The sequence below is a fragment of the Podarcis muralis genome, chromosome 3 (assembly GCF_964188315.1).
Source record: "Podarcis muralis chromosome 3, rPodMur119.hap1.1, whole genome shotgun sequence".
Lineage (NCBI taxonomy): Eukaryota > Metazoa > Chordata > Lepidosauria > Squamata > Lacertidae > Podarcis > Podarcis muralis.
Window position 1 is genome coordinate 80,462,572 of NC_135657.1, and position 20,563 is coordinate 80,483,134.

The following is a 20,563-nucleotide window of genomic DNA, read 5'->3' on the forward strand; positions in this document are numbered from 1 at the left end:
CCATCCATTTTCTCTCCGACACAAAGCCATTTCCTTTGTTACCTTAACAACTCATACATAGGGGCCATTAACTCACCAAAAAAACTGGCCTGGCTATTCCAACAATTGAATCATAGAACCATAGAATTGTAAAGTTGGAAGGGACCCCCCCCCCCCGAGCGTCGTCTAGTTCAACCCCCTGGAATGCAGGAATCTCAGCTGAAGCATCTATGAGAGATGGCCATCCAACCTTTGCTTAAAAACCTCCAATAAAGGAAAGTCCACAAACTGCTTTAGATTTTAACCTTTGCTGGATCCAGGAATTAAAAGGGGCTCCCTGACCTGCGCCCCCCCTCCAAAGGAAAAAAAAAACCACAATAGGCATAGAAAATTGTATTACATGTAATGTTTTACAATCTTTTTAATAAGTTAATTTATAAAGTTACCTGTTCTGTGGCCGAGTGACTGATGTAATAGGAGGTATCTTGGTCCCCTTTGCTTGTGCCAGTGCCTAGTAATTCCATCTGTCATTTTTATATTTAAAAAACAGTCCTGCCTTCATAGAACTTACATCCAAATAAGCATACGTAAGATTGCACTTTTATTCAAGGAGTAGCTAACCTGACATCATGCTAACATATATGCAAAAAAGAATAAAGTGTGTGGTCATTCTAATTCTTGAGTATCATGATTCAGGAACAAGTAATTGTTTCTCTCTTTTGCATTTATAATCCATCTCCCCAAATGCTTGGGAGTGGAGGATGTGTTAAAAGGAAGCATGCCAAAAGGTTTTCAGGGAAGCAGATCAGAGGTTGGTATTAAACTAAATTTTACTTGGAATAGATCCATTGAAATTAATGGACCTATCTTAGTCATGCCCATACATTTCAGTGTGTCTACTCTGAGTAAATCTTAGCAGAATACTATCCCATGAATATACTAGTTAAGGTAATCCACACCTTGGCCTTAAAAGTGCTTCTTATCATGCCATGAATAGAGGGGCACACTGTTGCATTCTGGTTTCATTAGGAATACGCAACATACAGTAGTGCTTGCTGTAAATACCTAATTGCCACTGGAATCCTTCCAGCATCCAAACTTAATTCCTTTGAAAGTAATTTTATCTCACTAGAAAGTGAATGAACCCTCGTGCTATTTTAACATGCCCCCTGAAATTGATCTGACACTAATAAACAGACATTTGCTTTGTAGTGCATTTACACAAGCTGGTTATCTTTTCAGATCACCTAAAGAAACACAACCAAACAATTCACTCCAAAAAAACAAACAAAAAACCTATTAACTTTCTCCTAACATTCTTCTTGTTTATTGCTTGGGACCTACACATGTTAATGTTCATGCTAGAAAAACCCATGCTACGAAAGCCACAGCGTATAATAGCTCTCGGTTTTAAATTAACATGTGGACATTTGGTTTGAATTTTTAGTTACCATACTCCTATTTTGTTTTTAATAATTGTTTGGTTAGTGGTTCCCATGCTAAGACAACTTGCAAACAGAATTTCCGTCCTTTTTCCCACAAGCTTTAAATGTTTGGTATATACCCAGTTATATTTCTTTGGGAACAGTGTTGTATTATTGATAAACTTAATGGTTGTTTTTAATTGTGTAGGTAAATCACCTAGAGATGTTTTGTATTAGGCAATAAATAAGCACAATTATTATTATCATTATTATTATTATTTAGGGACGAATTCAATGTCACACTCTTCTGAGTGTTTTATCAGCGAGCATTTCTACTTGCCAGATTGAACAATCCTCCACTTTCCCCGCCATGCCTTGCTCAGTGGGGGGTGGGGAGGTTCTCCTGACCCTCCAGAGCAGATTGGAGGGAGAGGAAGGAGGTGAAGCCCCACTGTGCTACCAGGAGCCCTTGCACTGGCTTCTGCTAGTGCACCACATTAGCTGAATCTAGACTAATAATAAGCTATGTATTTAGGATTGCAGTCTTTAAGTATTTTCAAATAACTCTTTAGCCCAAAGGACAAAATATTTTACCTGGTTCTTAAATACATCAGATTCAGAGCCAGGAGACACACCTTGGGGAGCATCTTCCAAAGCTGAAGTGCTACAAATTAAAATGCTTGTATTCGTCCTCTGTACCCCACTTGCCTCAACAAATGTGGGGGGCTCAGAGGTGATCCTCCAAGGTTTATCTTAATATTTGGCTTGATTGTTGTGAGAGATCATTTGAGATCATTGCAGCTACATTAAGTTGCAGAAGCTTAATGTAGGATTGCAGCTACATTAAGTTGCAGAAGCTGCCTGTGATAATTTTTTTTAAAAATCAAGGTATTATTAATGCAACAATACTAATCTTCTTCTTCTTTCTTCTTCTTTGGTGATCACTCGTAGCCAAGTAAGATTGTCTTCCATAAACATGGTTTAACAATGAGTCCATAAGTGACTGTGGAGGCCAATTCTGGATCCACACGTCCATCCACAGTGGGGACATTGGTTTCCAGGCGAGAGTTTATCACAGTGTGGATTTGCCAAGTGTGCCTTCCTCTTAGCACATTTCTCTCTTGTGTCCGTAGTTTGAGTGTCTTCAATGTCCATGACACCTTTGGTAAAGGCTGTTTTCCAATTGGAGCACTTGCAGGCAAGTGTTTCCCAGTTGTTGGTGCTTATATAAAGCTCACACATATTTATTTGCTTTTTACCTCATAATCCTCTTCTTTGTATGTTTTGCTTGCATTTATTTATGTATGTATTACATTTATATTCCACCTTTTGTCGAAGTTGCTCAGTGTGGTGTGTCTGGTTCTCCCTTTCCCCATTTGATCCTCTCTAAAACTCTATGGGGTAGATTAGGCTACAAGACAGTGATTGGCCCCAAGTGACCTAGTGAGCTTCATGGCTGAGTGCGAATTAGAACCCCGAACTCCCAGGTCTTACTCCAGTGCTCTTATGTCTGGCTGTGCAATAAAGGTTGTATTAAATGCAATGCTTCTCTTCTAAACAATCAGAATAAAGCTTTGTGGCATGGATTTCAATGTTGTTGGCATGCTCCATGAATCTTTAATGATAGCACTGAGGAATTATCTTAATTGTGACAGTAGTGGATGATTTATTTTTTTTTGTACTGAGCCTGTCAGAACAGAAGTTTCTTTTCTTTTTATATTAATTGACTTTTTTGTCAGAACGAAGAATGAAACAAACAATGGTAAAATTACAAATTGCAGATATAGTCAAAGGTGTCAGACGAAGTAAATATTAGGAAACTGTATCAAGTACAAAGATAAAAAAGGACCAGTGTTTATGACATATCGGAGGAGTTAGCTGAGTTCAAAGAATCAATCCAAAATGGAAAGTAATCAGAAGGAGGCAGAAGTGTCTTGTCCCTAAGATTTGCATGAGAAATAATAGAAACCAAACCTCTTCAAGCTTGTACAGTATCTGCATTTTTCTCCCCAGCTTGCCTGCATTCTTGGTTTAACCTATCCTCTAGTGTCAATTGCCAAACTCTGATGAAGCAGGTTTTAACTGAAAAAACTTTCCAATGTTAGGCAATCAATAGTTTTCAGAGCAACAGTATCAAGGAACATACTGATGTAAAATCAGGCATTGCAAGTTGTTCCCATGGAAGACTTGTGGCTATTATGCCTCCTTAAAGGATTTCAAAGTCTTCAAAATTTAACATGACCTTTTCCTACCACCCAGATTATTAAACTTGCATATTTAGGGTTGTATTCAGTGGCTGTGTGAGTGATAAGAAGCTTATACAACTGATCTTCCTCTTTCCCTTGCCTCCATGGCCCTCCTGAACCCCTTGAAGACACACACCAGAGGATGGGGGCTTCCTGAGCACTGGGGTGTGTCATACAGGTCTGTGGTTGGGCAGTGGGAGGGGACAATCACCTGAATTTTGTGCACGTGAGAAATAGAAAGATCCGGCTACCTTCTGTTCATATAACCATTGGATACAACCCACAAACACTTGAAATAAGCATAATTTTCAGTAATTAATGCAAACCCAGCTTCTCCATACTATTATGTGTTTAGTATCTCAGGAATCCAATTTGGTCCTAAGTTTAATAGCATCAGTTTGATTGGATGCATGTTGTGATATTAAAAACAAACTTGGTACACAATTGAAATTCTGCACATACATCTTGATTCTATACACATTTGCCCCAATATAGAATTCCATGTGTGCATTAATGCAAACAAGTAATACTTGCATGAGGGTAGACTATGTTTACCTCAGTGGAGAATAAAGATAAATTTGACAAGATAAATGATTGTACCTCCTTTCTGAGAGCCTCTTCAAATATCTGATAACATATAGGAATCCAATACTGGCCAGATAGATAGATAGATAGATAGATAGATAGATAGATAGATAAAATATTTAGTAACCTGATTTAAGTCTTCATTTATAACTCTGCTTCTATGTTACAAATGCAACTTACACTGGAGCTTTTTGTTTTTTTGCAGTAGAAGGGTGTTGAATGCTGGCCATCCTAACAGCATAGTTGAGTGCTTAGCACTGTGTTAAAGAAATGAAATACTGTATTGGATTCTCTTTTCTTTTATGTATTCTTATATGTTTTCATGAGAACCTTTTATGGTACACATCTTTCAAACTGAATTCATTGTGTTCTCATATGGCTGATTGATAATAGCTCATTCTTCTTTCCACATGTTTTCCTTTGAGGCAACCCATACATTTCATAGTAGATGTTGAAGTGAAGGAATATAACATATTGATCATTTAAGCAGCTATGCTTTGTCCCTTTTTTTGTACTATTTCTAACCCAACTGAAGAAAAGTATATTTACTGTTGCTGTTAATTGTGTGTGGTGAGACATCCCACTTTCTATACTTAATATGTGAGGAGTCCATCTATTGATGGCATTTTACCATTGCACTGTGGAGAGTGTATTAACTTATGGTCTGTGTGTGTGGTTTGGGAGCTGCATGGCCAGGGAAAAAACAATGCTATCCAGGGTTTTAAAGACTGCAGAGAGAATAATTGGGTGCACTCTTCCCACCTTAGATCAAATCTATGCTGCCAGGTGCCATAAGAAAGCGGCAGAGATAGCGCAGGATAGTACGCACCCCGGAAATGATCTCTTTCAGCTTCTGCCTTCTGGAAGAAGGTATAGGGTTATAAAGGCCAGGACTAGCCACCTGAGAAACAGTTTATGCGCAAGTTCAAAGACTGGGGATGTGGCGAGCACAATGAGCTCAAGAATGTAGGGAATGAGATTTTTGTGCATGTCCAAGCACTGTGCACACATCAGCATTTGCATGTTCATGCAAACACCTGAACATGCCTCATGTAGGACCCTCCCGGATGACTCTAGCTGGGCCTAAGCAATAATTGGATCCGATGTTTCTAGTTAAATCCTAAGAGTGTATATCTGTGAGTGGGGAGGCACAAATCAGGTGTTTCTAACACCAGAACAATGCCATTGAAGTCAGTGGGATCCCTCCAGCAAAAGTGGCTTTAATACCTAGGTAAACCCTAACTTAACAAATGAGAAACAGTTGCCTTGAGTTCATTATGATTATCTTTGAGCAAAGCAAACTGGGATAGGGCAGCCTCTTAACACTGTAACAGAGGTTTAAGAATCACATTGGTAGACCACCCCGTGTAACATTAATGTTTCCTGCGGGTTTTGTTATGTAGAATTTCCCTCATAATTCCTTTATGGGTCTAAATTAGGAGACACAGACATAGATTAAATGAATTCCAGGGCCTAAGAGAAGGCTGTTTACACACATTCCTTTCTCTCCCACGTGCAGCATGAAGAAAGAAAAGAATATCCCAACGCTACATTCTGAACAATTTCATACTGTAATTTTTCAGCAAAGCTAACAAGGAAGGCCAGACTCAGTGGAATTAGACCAGCATGAAATGGGTGGCTTAATTTATGAGTGAAAACAATTGTTTTAAAGCTACACGTGCAGCAAAATCAAGACAGCTGCCCAACACAAATGTCACATTATAAGTCAGGTTTTATTTTTGTTTTTTTGTAAATTGCTTAGCCCTACCCCCCCAAAAAAAAGATGTTCAAAACCATACACAACGATTAAAAATACAGATCAAATTTAAAAATACAAAACTATAAAAGAGTTCAACAACTGAGATAGTCCAAATGTCTGCATATCCACGCCCCCAATGTCATAACTGGCTGGTACTATGTTAGCAACTTGGAAATTTTCACAAAACCAGTCCTATGTTAGGTAGAAGAGAAGGCAGAGACTGATTTATGCTAACAGAGACTTTGTTCGGGAGTCTGTCAGAGCAACAATCTACTATTGGGGTGCAGAGGTCAGAGAAAATCTACAACACCCCTGATAGTGGACTGCTCATTGATGGATTTTTACATGTTTCATATCTGGGCATTAGCACTTGCAGTTATTTTGATACTTTGGAAAGCCAAAAGATGTGCTCATATTAAGATTCCTGTCTGCGTTGAATAAAAACTACCACAGGTAGTCTTGCAAATTTCCTAATACAGTACTGTGGAAACTTCAGTTCTTACCCTGTGAAGAATTTCAGATATGTCTAAGGCTACCCTCACAAGTCTTTGCATTAGAGTCTGGACTGTGGAGCCAAACAACTGGAGAAAGCTCCTCCTCTGTTGTTTTGCCAGGAGAGTTGAGTCATAACAAATAAAGTATGTTCAGAAAATTATCACATCACATTTCACCTCATTAATACAAAACTGGACATATCTTGTGTCTCATAAAACACAAGTAAATTTTCCAGCATTAGTATTCTGGGGCCACAGGAATAAATTTTTGTGTGCAATCCTCTTATCAGTGACCTTTTTGGGGGTCACAGAACTAGCAAGGCCATTTAGAACTCCACCCTTTCCAAGACAGAGAACATCTTGTAGCTGCTTGTAGCATCACAACAGTAACAGTTATTACTATATTAACTGCTGGCCTTAATTTATTAAGTTATAGTACAAACCTATGCCTGTCCACTCAGAAATTAATCCCATTGAGTTCAATTGGATTTGCTCCCAGGTAAGTGTTTTAGGAGTTCAATCTAAAAGTTTAAATTGCAGATTTTGCACTCTAATGTTATCAGTCCTTTGGGAATTCATTTTCAAATTCTCAAATGTATTTTGCTGGCAATCCTAGACACACTTACTGGAGAGTAAGGCCTATTAAATTTAGAGGAACTTACTTCTGAGAAAGCATATTTAGGACTACAATGTCTATCTTTTATTTGTTGGCATTTATTGTACCCCTAAAGATTGTGGTGCTTAAACTATTTCTCACATCTATTAGAAGATCTTTTTACTGTGGCTTAAATTTTAAAAAGCATTTTATGTTTTAATTTTTTTTTTTTAAATCCTGTCTTGTGGAAAATGTTAATTGTTCTTGAGCAAAGGCATTAGTATAGGGAGCTCAGGCAAAGAAAACTGTGTGCTACAAAATAGTGTTGGGCACTGTTGCTGATATTGTTTAAAGTTCTGCTTATACATGGTTTACACTTGAAATCAATGGGCTGTAAGAAGCCAAATTAGAGGCAAGATTACAGTCATTCCGAATAGGGAATGCACTTCTTCTTCACTGACAAAATTAACAATCTGGTACATGTAACACAATGGCTCAAGACAACTAGAGAAGAAGTCGCAGCTTTGTTAGATGCAGTTGTCTTGAAAATCAGACTTAGGCTATATACAACATTATCAGTTTATCAAGTAGGGCAGGCATGGCCAAACTTGGCCCTCCAGCTGTTTTTGGACTACAACTCCCATCACCCCTAGCTAACAGGACCAGTGGTCAGGGATGGTGGGAATTGTAGTCCCAAAACATCTGGAGGGCCAAGTTTGCCCATGCCTGAAGTAGGGCATACTTTTTCTCAATTTGGATTGAAGCTGATTTGGGGGAAAACACAGCAAAGGCAGTATTTTCTGAGAAACAACGGGATAGATACAGGACAGCTATGGATTGTAGCCAATGAGTATACACTGCTTCCAGAACCAATGGTGGGAACACACTGGAGTGTGTACATAGCCTTGGACTTACAAAAACAAAGAGAAGCAGAGTAATGTTAGCTTCACATATGTAATGAAAATAATGGCTTTCTACTCTGAAATAAATTAGCAGTAGCCTTTGCTGCTTTTTTATATTAAACAAAACTGTCACATTCATTACAGCATCCTCAGAAAAATCACTTTCCTTGATGCCCTGCAATATGTAAATATATTCAAAATATAAAATGATTGAGCCATTGATTTTGTGATTCAGATAACAGCAAAACATAGGATTACAGCTTGTTTTTGGAAGTGCTCTGTGAACCTTTAACAGCTGCCTGATAGGGAAAAGAATTCAGCTGATGAAACTTTTCCCCTGGCTGCATCTTCATGCTGGGAAAGGCATTTTTGTCTGTCATGCCGGCTCTTAAGGACACAAGACCCCTGCCAGGAAAAAAGAGAGCTGCTCTTTTTACAAGGAAGCTGTTAAATTGTTTGGTACCCATAAAGAAATAAGCCATATCGTTTCATGGTAACTTAAAAAACACACACACATCAGCACATCATCAGGTGCTATGAGCACCTGGTGAGGATTATATCATTGCTGTTTGCTTGTCTAATCAACCTGTTGTGAAATGGATGCACTGGAGACTTACCCCACAATGCTTAATTTACTTCCTTGAGCTGTGCAAAAGAGTACTAAGAGGCAGGCCTTTGGTGATTTCCACATGAGTGGGGGCTGCAGAGGCCAGTGTGTTAGCTGCATCCCCATTGCCATTCTGAGCACCCTCAATGAGTTGGGTGGCAAACCTCTGAAGTGGAGAGCCTTCCATGAAGACATGGGTTTTAGAACTCTGATTTTCCGGGGGTTTTTATTTGTTAACTTAAGAATGTATATGCAATAAACACATATTTAGCCTCAAAACAGCAAAAGAGGAGTGGGGATATGTTCCCAGTTGCTTCTACCATGTTTCTTGCAGAGAAACTCAGCTAGCTTGTGTTATTGTCCCTTTAAGGTGGCTAGTATGAGACATTACCACAGGATGGGGGGAGGTTGTGGGAGATGGTTCCTGTCAGTCTACATCAGGGAGTAAGGAGGCTGCAGAGCATGTGTGGTGCTGAAGCTGATTTTATATAGCATCACCTGCAGGGCACAACCTCTTCCTCCAGCACAGTCAGTAGCTAAGAGAACTCTACAGAAGGGACAAGGCCTGTGGTGTATGGACTGGAATTGTTCCAAATTTGATTGCAGGCCTAAGCTGTAAGTAAAAGCTCTAGAGCTCCTCAGCATCACCAGCAGGGGGAGTTACATAGTGTTCAGAGGAAAGAAGAGCATCATGATGTCATGACTAAGGGTTTGCTCAGGACTTCTGTTGTATTTAGTACAGTCGTACCTTGGAAGTCAAACGGAATCTGTTCCAGAAGTCCGTTTGACTTCCAAAATGTTCCGAAACCAAGACGTGGCTTCCGATTGGCTGCAGGAAGCTCCTGCAGCCAATCGGAAGCCACAGAAGCCGCTTCAGACATTCGGGTTCCAAAGAACGTTCACAAACCGGAACACTCACTTCCGGGTTTGTGGCGTTCGGGAGCCAAAACGTTTGAGTCGCAAGGCATTTGTCAACCAGGGTATGACTGTATACATAGTAACTGCTGCATGTTTGAACTGGAAATAATTTCCACAGTGTCTGATAAAAGTACATCATGTTTACATATGTGATGTGTCTCTAGCTTCTTGAGGAAGTACCGGTAATTTTGTGACTTCATTATTAAAGCTGTTAAAAAGAATTTGGAGCGCAAGAGTGAGACCAGACAGTGTCATTGACATCATTCCCACTCCTCCAAGAGGAAGAACTTGGTAATAGCATGAGCTGTGTAGCCAGAGTCAGTCCAAGTTACACTTGCATCATCATGTGTACATTTCTCACTTAAACTTGAGTAGCTTTTAATACTTGACTTAAAAGTGTGAAGCTTTAATCAGCCCTAATCAATGCACAAATACATGCTGGACCAAACTTTGCATTGAAAGGACTGGCTTTCGATAGGACCGTAGCAAGTGATAGAATCATAGAATTCTAGAGTTGGAAGTGACTCAGGGTTTTCTAGTCCAATCACCTGCAATGCAGAAATAATGGTCACAGCTGTCCTTGGGTGGGCTCGAACCACCAACCTTCTGGTTAACAGCCAGACACACTGGTCCATTGTGCCACAGGAGGGTAAAAGGATTAACGTTCTCCACCTGCAGATGCTATTTGCATTTTTAAATGTGCATGGAAATGCAAATACACATCATGATGATTAGTCCAACAGAACATGCACCCTGGCTCTAATCATTTCGCTTCTACGTGGCCCTCTTCACGTAATCTATTTGTATGTAAATTCAGCATGAAGAGCAAGGTTCTTCCAAATTCTAAATAATATGGGGATTCTCCACAAATGCATGTTCAGAAATAATAAACCCCCATCCCGATTCAGAAATACACCCTCCATGGTGATAGGGAGATAGCTTAGCTCACTTATCCCTAACCATTAATTGGTTTTATGTATCAGTAGAACATCTGAAAATGGCTTATATTTCTGTTCATTTAGCTTCCTTTCTGAAAGCAGATCAGCTCTGCTTCCAGTTACTGCATATATACCTTTTCCTTCTATTTTAAGGTAGCCAGATCCCAGATCCCCAAGTTAAATAGCATGGTGCAATTGTTGAGAAGGAAGGACAAGGCATTTCTACCAGCAATTGATGCATTATGGAGATGCTGCCCATGGCAAACATATGCCACGTTTTTACCCCACAGATTACATTCAACAGGCATCTGGGTATTTTGCATGCTTTTATTAAGTGCCACATTCTCCAGGGTTTTCCTATGTATTACACCATGTTTCTTAGCTCTGTCCCAAATGAAATGGATCCTATGTGCTCTCTTAAAAGTCAGTGAGAAAACCAATTTAAATGGAAGCAAAAACATAGCCTAGTGCTGAAGGGTTTTGCATTTCTACTTTGTTAGGCAGCCAAGCAGCTCCTTTATAAAATCTAGACATTTTACTAAATTGTTCAAGTCTGCCAAAAAAAAAAAGTATAAGAGCTGGAACTTCTCTAACTTTACAAGTGAAAACTATGTGTGAAATATTTAATGGTGTTGGAATACAAGAGTACATCAAAACATTCAGACTATCTAGGGGATCAGGTTTCTAAAAAGCTGAAATATAAATGCATAATTCTATGTAATTAGACCACTGACTGGTATTAATTGCTGGAACAATATAGGTCTTTATAGTCACAATGTTACACCTCATAACTGGAAGTTCTGTTGATAAAATGGTATCATTAGGAAATAAAACAATTTGGCAGGTGTTTCCTGGAAAACTGCTGTGTTGGAAATATTGCCAAGGGAAAACAAACTATTTGGAATCCTGTAGTAGAATAAATGTATCTGCTAGAATTTAGATAAAGATGTTGGCCTGGTTTGCAGGCAATGCTGCACCTCGTTCTCATGCTATATGGGTGAGCGTTCATATGCTCAAAGGAAGCATCAAGCTTGCATGAGTCCCCTTCCTCCTCTTCCTCTGCTGTCAGTGAATTTTGCAATGATAAATCAATGCAACTGTTTCGTTCTGATCCTTGAGTAATAGTTTTCAACTAAATCTTTGTGCAGCCGGAATGACTTCCACTTGCGCAATGAAACTCCTGCCTGCCTGCCAACATGCATGCTGTACACCATGCCCAAAACTACTCCAGAGGATTGGGGGGAAGCAAAATTTAGGGGGCACATAGGGGGAGGAGAGGAGGACTTAGTGAACACTTAGGCTTCTGAAGGGCAGCTTTCAGGCACTTTGTTCCTCCCTGATCTTTTTTACTCCTGCACTGTGCTAAGCCAGAGTTTGGTTCAGCATATTGTCTGAACCCTGAGCTCATGCTTAAGGTCTCTCCCTGCTAACCATCAGTTCTAGCCAAGGTTTATTGAAGGTATGAAAAATAAAAATTGCCCCACGGTATTGTCAACGGTTCAAAATTTATTCCAGCAGCTTCAGTGTGTGAAACATCTGGCTGTAGCCTGCACAGTGACTTAATGCACAATCCACCTATATTTACACCAAGTGCATGAGAGCCAAGATGTAAACATTTCCCACTCAGGAGATGTAGGCTGCAATAACACCTAGGTGTAAGGCTACTGAGCTACTTGAGTAGGTATATATATATATATATGGTGCTGTTAATGGGGAAAACATGAAGGAGGAGATGTGCCCAGTGGGGAATAAGAACTTTCAATAAATGTTTTAACAAGACATCCCCAAAAGGCAAAAATAAGGATAAAATAGGCATGATATATCAGGGACAAGCTCCAGAAAACATAAATGTCCCTGGTAAATGGGAACAATTTGAGCATACCAGAAGATTTGAAGCCAAATGTAGTCTTGGTAAGTTACCACTGAGAATTCAATCTAGAATTTATGTTTAAGTAATAACTGGATCAGATCCTAAAAATTCAGTTCCAAAGGAGCATTCCTATGTCCAACCAAAGGTGTAGAATTTATGCCCGGTTTTGTATGAGTGCAAGCTATTCTTTATTCTAAACAGAAGTTAGGTCACAATTTAGAAATGCATTTTGTCATAGCAATTTGTGATGTGTTTAGAATAAAACAAGCGAGACTCAAAGTAGGATAAACATTACACATAATGATGTGTTGTATTTTTCAAACACTGGTTTTAGTGCTACCAGCGTGAAGACATGCAATGGACAATCCTTAAAATGTTGCTGTGGGGCTGCAATCCAAAGTATACTTACTTGGAAGTGAGATGTACCTCTGAATGGGCTACAGTTTGGGCCCAATATATTTTGCGTCTCAAGCAGCTGCATTACACCATCCAAGAGGGGCATCCCAGAATCCCACACACTGTCACATTGGACTGTGATTATTTTCAAACATTGTGTGCCCATGCATGTGTTGCAGCATCCTTTGCTACAGAGTCTTGGGTACATCTCTTGGATCAATTGCCTTTTTGCTGCCCAGAGTGAGAGACTGTGTTTCAAAGTTGCTTAATGCCAGTCTGTGTGAGAGACTGACCCAGTAGAGAGTACAGCTCTACCTGGGTGAGACACAGGGAGGGTGTGGTTATGCTGCTATGTATACATTGTCCTAGTTAGAGGTGGGAGAATGATTTGGTTTTATAGACCAGACATTTGTGTTGTCATAAATGGTTGGGTGAGGGGAAATGTGGGTGCAGCTTCTGTTTCAATTATTTTATGTAGTTGCCAGGGATGTTGCTTATTAGAGTTTGATTGTATTTTTGTATTTGTAATGGTTTTATGATTAAAGGGATATTTTGTTTTTCTGTTAATTATGCTGCTTAAATTTTTTGTGTGTTTTGTTTTAATGCAGCCTTCATCGGTAATGGTTTATTTTGATATTTTGTAATGCTTTATTTGTTGTTTTAAGTGGGGTTGTAAACTGCTTTGAGATTATAAATTTTAAATGTAAAGTGGTGTAGAAATGCTTTAAAATGAAGCAGCTTTATAGAAGCCCCTAAAAATGTTGCTGCTTCAAGAAGCCACTTGGATTTATTGGACAGCTGAGCCAATCTTGGGTGATTTTGCCTAACATTACGGGCCTAGCATAGCCCAGAAGAGAAGGCTGGAGTAAATATGTGCCATTTGCTTGTACCTTCCAGTGGGCTGGCAGGAGGGAGAAAAACACGTGTTTAGCTTCAAGTGTAGCAACTCAATTTAGAGAGCAAGAGCCAAAAAAAGCACAAACTGTAAGGTCAAATTCAGTCCGTGCTGTGTAAGAGTGTGTAGTTGCATGTGTGCCTGCAATTGACTATAATGAAACTTGTGTAGACAAATTGTGAAAGCTGAAAACTATAGACAAGCTGGCCCCCAAAACCTTTACAGCGTGCTTTTTGTGAAAAAGCTTCTAAGCTCTGGAATGTGTTGCAGCCAAAAGGACTTTCTGTTCTCATAACCTGCTTAAACTGCTGCACATGCAGTTAGCTTAAATAATGCTATACTACAGCTGCATATATACTGGCTAGGCAAGCACTTTCCAAGAAAGTTTGTTATTGTTGCTGCTGTGCTGTAGCTATCCAAGTGAGGCAGATCTGAAAGCTGTTTCAGTTCACACTTGCATTGGGAACATATAATGTGTTTTTAAAAGCAGAAACATTTCCAGCTTTAGATAATTTTTTTTAGTAAAGTGGGCCACATTGTTTGCCTAGTTTATTGTGACTAGTAAAATCTAATTGGAGCTTTAATGTTAAAAAAATCACACATTGTTCTATACGGGTCTGTGAAACTTACATTTTTACCCTTTGTTGTTGTTTTAACAACACTTTGTAGCATTCCGTTGTAGTGCCTTAGCATCTCTTTAAAACTGGAGGGTTGTCAGTGGGCCAGTCTTACCAAAGCCAAACAATTTTTTATTTTTGCGGGTCAGAGGCTTTCAGCAGAGGTCCAATGCTAGATAGTAAAAAGTTTAAAATGTTAGCATATTCTAAAACATATACAGTGGTACCTCGGGTAAGAACTTAATTCATTCTGGAGGTCCGTTCTTAACCTGAAACTGTTCTTAACCTGAAGCACCACTTTAGCTAACGGGGCCTCCCACTGCCACCACGTGATTTCTGTTCTCATCCTGAAGTAAAGTTCTTAACCCGAGGTACTATTTCTGGGTTAGCAGAGTCTGTAACCTGAAGTATCTGTAACCTGAGGTACCACTGTACATGAATAAAAAAAACACCCTTTTCTTTTCTTTTGGAGAATCTCCATCAATGAAAGTTACAAGCAGCAGAAATGGATACTGCAAAGCAGTGCTCCGTTATGATCATCTTCTTAGAGCAGGGGTCAGCAAGGTTTATCTTGCCTGGGCTGGATCGGTCCTGTGGAGATCCCTCTGTGGGCCAGATTGCACGTAGGCGACTTTTGTCATCTGTGCAGATGTGATTTTCGGCGCAGTGGAAGCAAGTCCCTGCACTGTGCTGTGCCGGTTTAGTGCAGCGCGAGAACGGGTAGCTTGGTTTGGGGGCGGCTCATGGGCCGGTCGAAGACCTCTGTGGGCTGCTTCTGGCCCATGGGCCTTAGGTTGCTGATCCCTGTCTTAGAGCATTAGGATCAAGAGGACAACAGTCTCCTGACAGAGAAAGAATACGATACTAGCATTGAACATATGGCTTACAAACAAACGATGCTTTTTTATATATATAAAAGGTGTGTACTGGTTAAAATTAAATTAAAAAACAATAATTCCAACAGAGACAGCATAAATGCCATTAAAAGCAGGATATAAATAAATATTATGTATATTTTCTCTGAGTGGATAAAAAGCTCCACTTGTGGTGCTGAAAAGATCACAGAGAAGGGGCCAGGTGGTCCTTCCTTAAAGAGGCTGATCCTGGGAGGAAGCCAAGGTGGGAAGCTGTGCTGGTTTGTTGTGGAATTGGAAGGTAACTGCTCCTGGGTGAGAGCTTTAGGTGAACCTTTTGGGAGGGAGGAGAGGACTGACTAGTGCTAGTGCCTCCAGGAGGACAACTCAAATGGCTGGTGAGTGTCTTGTCTCATCACCAACAAGAGAGAATTGGTTAGATCCTTTTTATATGTATACTCCATTTGTACTGTGGGGAGAAACCAGGGCATTTGTGATTTTTTTATCATTGGTCGGGTTCAGAGAAAATGTACTGGGGTTGTTGTGGTTGTGGGTGGGGGTGGTGTTGACATCTCCAGGGTTGACAAGATATGGCGCTTGCAGCCTAGTGGTGTTGCTGCGGAATGCCAGGCCTGCCTGCCACAATGAAGCATAACTCATTCCGGATTTCCTTGTGGACGAGGGCCTGCACTTCTCATTTCTGTTGACAACACAGGGACAGACCAGCATAAAATTTTATTTTTTATTTTAGTTGGCAATTATACTTAAGAACTTGAGAGTACAAAAAGTCCATGTGCCTTGGGATCTGGCAGCTCCCGCTGTAAAATATAATCACCATAAATATTTCAGTAACATTTGTCTTGTTCTCTCAGGACAAATGCAAAGTTACCATACCATACCATGAGCCTGGAAATAGCCCTCTGAAGAATATAGTGTTGCGATATATTGGGGCAGGGAACCTGTGTCCTTCAGGGTTGCTGGACTACAACTCCCATAAGCCTCAACCAGCAAAGGAGGGTCATGGATTCTCCAGCCTGGGTTTAGAAATGGCTGGTGGGCATTAGGAGTTCAACAACATCTGGAGGGCCACTGCTTTAGAAACACTGAACTATGTGCAATTTTATAATATATACTATACTAACAGGAAGTGCTCAACGCTGCCCATAAATTCAAACAAACCTAAAAATATTTAAAATTTTTTAAATGGATAGTGTAATTTGTGAGTTTTACGCCTGTGTGTGTGCAAACACGGATACCGCCCCCACCCCTTGCACCAAGACTGCCACCTTCACCATGGGAACCCTCATGTATAGAGATGATATCTCAAGAGGCATTCAAATTAGTGCAGGTTCGAACAGTCATGCTAAATTGGGCAACAGTATATTCAGAGCTGTCCAAATTGACACAAGCTGAAACCATCATGTCAAATTTAGTGATAGCCACCTCAGGAACCCTCGTGCGGAGTTTGGCAATGATCTCTCAAGAGGTGGCCAAACCTATAGAGAAGAAGCAGTCAAACCACTTTCCAAAATATATAGTAGATAATAAATACAACACAGAAGTTATTAGTATTACAGTATTTTAGCCATGATGTGCCATAAAACACACACATGCTTGGCAACTGGATTTCTCACATAACCAGTCCCACCAACACAGATCTAGAATCATGCAGGAGATTAAACACATACACATCCACTATAGCTCAACTAGGAAAAAAAGTTTGAGTATTATTTGCATTGCATTTGTTTAACACAAATAATTACACCTTGTGAAAGGTGCTTGTACTGCACATATGCCTCAGTTAAATATGCTGGTTGAGAAATAAATGTTTAAAGTGACTAAAGGTTGCCTGTGCACTGATGGTATGTTCCCACACAGATTTGCATGGAGGTGTGCTTTTTCTTCTATGTGTACAAATACTGGACCGCTCTAGAGGTCTCCACACCCTGTATCTTGGCCAACTTCTGGTTTGTTTCCTTTACAACCCCATTAATATGTTCTCCTGGGCCTCCTTAGAAGAGTTGGAAATTATCTCAACTAGCATTAATGTGTTTTCTTGATTCACTATGCATGGAAATTTAAATTCTCTTGAAATGAAATTTATTTCAACCACTTCACTCATTATCTTGCCTACACCATTCAGCATGGGTGTTCTATTTACATACCGTTTAAAATGAAAGCTTGTGTATCTCAACAGCGGTGGCAGGGTCTGTAATCCCTGTGGTACGTTTTTAAACTCCAGAGATACTGTGTGCTCTTGATATGTTATGAAGTCTTTGCACATAGTATAATGAGGTTAATTTTTTCACCATTTGGGGGCCAGTTTGCCATTTCTCTGCGGTCATTGGCATTGGCCTCATGAGTTCCCACAACTACATCAAGAAACATTAAGTGTGAACTGGGTTGCACATGGATACCCACAAGCAAACTGGGAGGAATGCAATATTTTCATTGTCAATAACCGCCCCATTAAAAAATAAAAATAAAGAGCACACTCTTTCGAATGACGTACTTATTGAACAGTCAGATTTATGCAGAAGTTAGATTAGATCCGGTCTTTATTGAGCATACATTTTGATTTGTTTGAAAGGAGTTATATGACCATGAGCATTCATTTGCTTGCAGGTTGCTTACATGTCTTCGTGTTAGTCATTTGCTGATCCCACACTTTCCAATTCATCTCTCTGTCACTTTCCCAACTGCAAAAAGTCAACTTTTATTTAAAAGTGGATTTGTTGTGCTAGGGCGATAAAGCCCTTTAATCCACTTTAATTGCACAAACCTCAAGTTTTGGTATGCACTTGCTTCTGTCCCTGCAAAATACTGACAGGCTGGACACAGTTCTAGTGTGCCACTGCTAAGCTTTGTGTAAGCAAATTAGGATGAATGCTGAATAAACAGGTTGCCTGGAGCAGCTCTGTAAAGTGACACTTACCCATGCCACCTTCCACATTAGTTTGACCTGAGACAATTGTGCAATTAAAATAGCAGCTTTGTCATAGCCTTTGGCTAGTACAATAAAATCTTATTTACAGATATAAAATAGCATACACAATTTGTGTCATGGACATTCGCCTTAACTCCTTTAAGTACTTAGCAATACTCCTGTACACACGAATAAAGACTCTTTTTGTGTACAAAGGCTACTTCCTGATCAGCAGCTCTCAAGCCAAACATCTGTTTAAAACTCAGCAGTTTGGATATCTGCTGTAGGAACTACTAATAGGGAAATGTCAAAAATAACTTCAGTTTATGGTAAGGTTACCAGATTTTTTCAATGAATCTGGGGGCACTTTTCAACTTCAATTGATTTTGTATGGGAACTGATTAGTAGAAACGGGGACATCTGATAACCTTAGTGTATGATGCAAGCCTGTGCCTCTCCATTGCACAAAACACTTGAATTTTTTTCTATCTGTAATCCTGGGTGTAGCCTCTTGAGGTGCAGAACTCAGTACATTACAAATTGCTTTCCACCATGGAATTATTACATGTTTGTGAAATACTTCAAATAGGAACAGTGTTAGCCAAGTGCCAGTTGTTAGGTTTGGATAAGGTTGTGTATGATCATAGGTTTCTTGATATTGCAACACTGCTAATCTGCTCAGTTCAATTCCTCAGCTGATGGGTGAAGCTTTTCACAGTGTTGATAAAAGGATTATCACCAGCTAGTGTCTCCAAATCAAGCTGCAGATTCCATTTTTTAAAGAGTGGTCAATCCATGGGATTACTAAGACTCTACAGGTGCAAGCCTATGCACACTTACAATTGAGTTCTGTACCTTCTGGGTAAAACATGGATAGCATCAAATTGCAGATTACATAGGTAGTAGTAGTAGTAACAACAACAACAACAGCAACAACAACAACAAATTTTATTTATACCCCGCCCTTCCCAGCCAAGGCTGGGCTGAGGACAGCTAACAACCAATAATAAAAACAATTGAAATACAACTTTAAAAACGTGATTAAAATGCAGCCTCATCATGGGAGGAGAAAGGAAAAAGGAAAGAGGGGGAGGGAATCAAATTGACTCCAATCCAAAGGCCAGGCGGAACAACTCTGTCTTGCAGGCCCTGCGGAAAGAGATCAGATCCTGCAGGGCCCTGGTCTCATGAGACAGAGCGTTCCACCAGGCTGGAGCCAGTGTTGAAAAGGCCCTGGCTCTGGTTGAGGCTAAGCTAACTTTCTTAGGGCCCGGGACCTCTAGGGTGTTGCTATTTATGGACCTTAAGGTCCTCCGTGGGGCATACCGGGAGAGGCGGTCTTGTAGGTACGAGGGTCCTAGGCCGTGAATAATAATAATAATAGTAGTAGTAATAATAATAATAATAATAATAATAATAATAATAATAATTGTACCCCACCCATCTGACTGGCTTGCCCCAGCCACTCTGGGTGGCTTCCAGCACATACAAAAACATAATAAAACATTAAACATTAAAAACTTCCCTATACAGGGCTGACTTCAGATGTCTTCTAAAGGTTGTTACTTATCTCCTTGATGGAAGGGCAGTTCACAGGCTGGGCACCACTATCGAGAAGGTCTTCTGCCTGGTAAGGAAACCATGCAAAGTACATACAGTACACTTACTGGGTGCCACTACAGAACATAGCAAATTTTTGGCTCCTGAGCTGTCCTCATAAGCAAAACAACTAGAGGTACATATTCAGTTTCGTAATGGTTTCATCCCTCTCAAATGATGCAGATAAATGAGTCAGTTAAAACACATACATAGGGTGGGAGCAGGTTAAACATAGATCAAGGATAAAAAGTAGAAGGCCTTGTCCTTTTTTCAGCGAGCTACCCAATGAAAAAGGTTTTAAAGGGAAAGCAGGGTGGGGATTTTCCCTTCTAGTTTCCTCTCATTTTTGTTAGCTTTAAAAAGAATTCTGCTTGTCCTTTTAAACCCTTTTCACAGTTAGATGTTTTTAAACTCCTATATCTTCTGCAGCTTGATCCTATGCCTATTTACTTAGCTTGTGCGAGTTTCTTGGAAAGTAATCCTCTGGTCCAGTATGAAGTAATCCAGTTGAAATCTCCTTCTGCCTTATATTGTCTCGGGGGGGGGGGGGGGGCGAGGGCGGGGAGCAACCCAGGGTTCATATTCCACACTAAGAATGTCAGGTGGTCATACACTAGAGCGAAGGAGGTGGGTGCCTTACCTCTGGGTGTGCAAGATTCTGGGAACAAATGTCACTGTAGAATAGAGGCCTTGAACCATAAAACAGCAGTGCATGCAAAATTACTGACAAGAAGCATGTAAAGGACAAATGGAACAGTTGTATTGTATTGTTATGCTCCTGCCAATTCTCTGAATGGTGAGAAATTCAGGCGTTGCCAGGGTTACAGCCAACGGTGATTTAAGTGGAAGGGGAAGTTGCGCTTTGGCAAAGGTTTCTGGGAAGAAGCAGGAAGTGGGCTAAACACCATGCGGGGCTAAGAAAGCCATCACCACGAGGTACGGGCAGTATATTGATTGAT

At 40.1% G+C, this 20,563-nt stretch overlaps 2 protein-coding genes across 8 annotated transcripts in view; both read right to left on the reverse strand.

Annotated features, from left to right (window-relative positions):
• The window catches only part of PRSS35 (serine protease 35), a 151,975-nt gene that overhangs the window by 13,327 nt on the left and 118,085 nt on the right, over window positions 1-20,563 (reverse strand). The gene's annotated exons all lie outside the window — the stretch shown is intronic.
• Window positions 17,620-20,563, reverse strand: part of RWDD2A (RWD domain containing 2A) — a 131,345-nt gene continuing 128,401 nt past the window's right edge. Inside the window, exon 7 of the mRNA XM_077926195.1 lies at window positions 17,620-19,632. The gene's annotated coding sequence lies outside the window, so the exon portion shown is untranslated. The remainder of the gene's footprint in view (window positions 19,633-20,563) is intronic.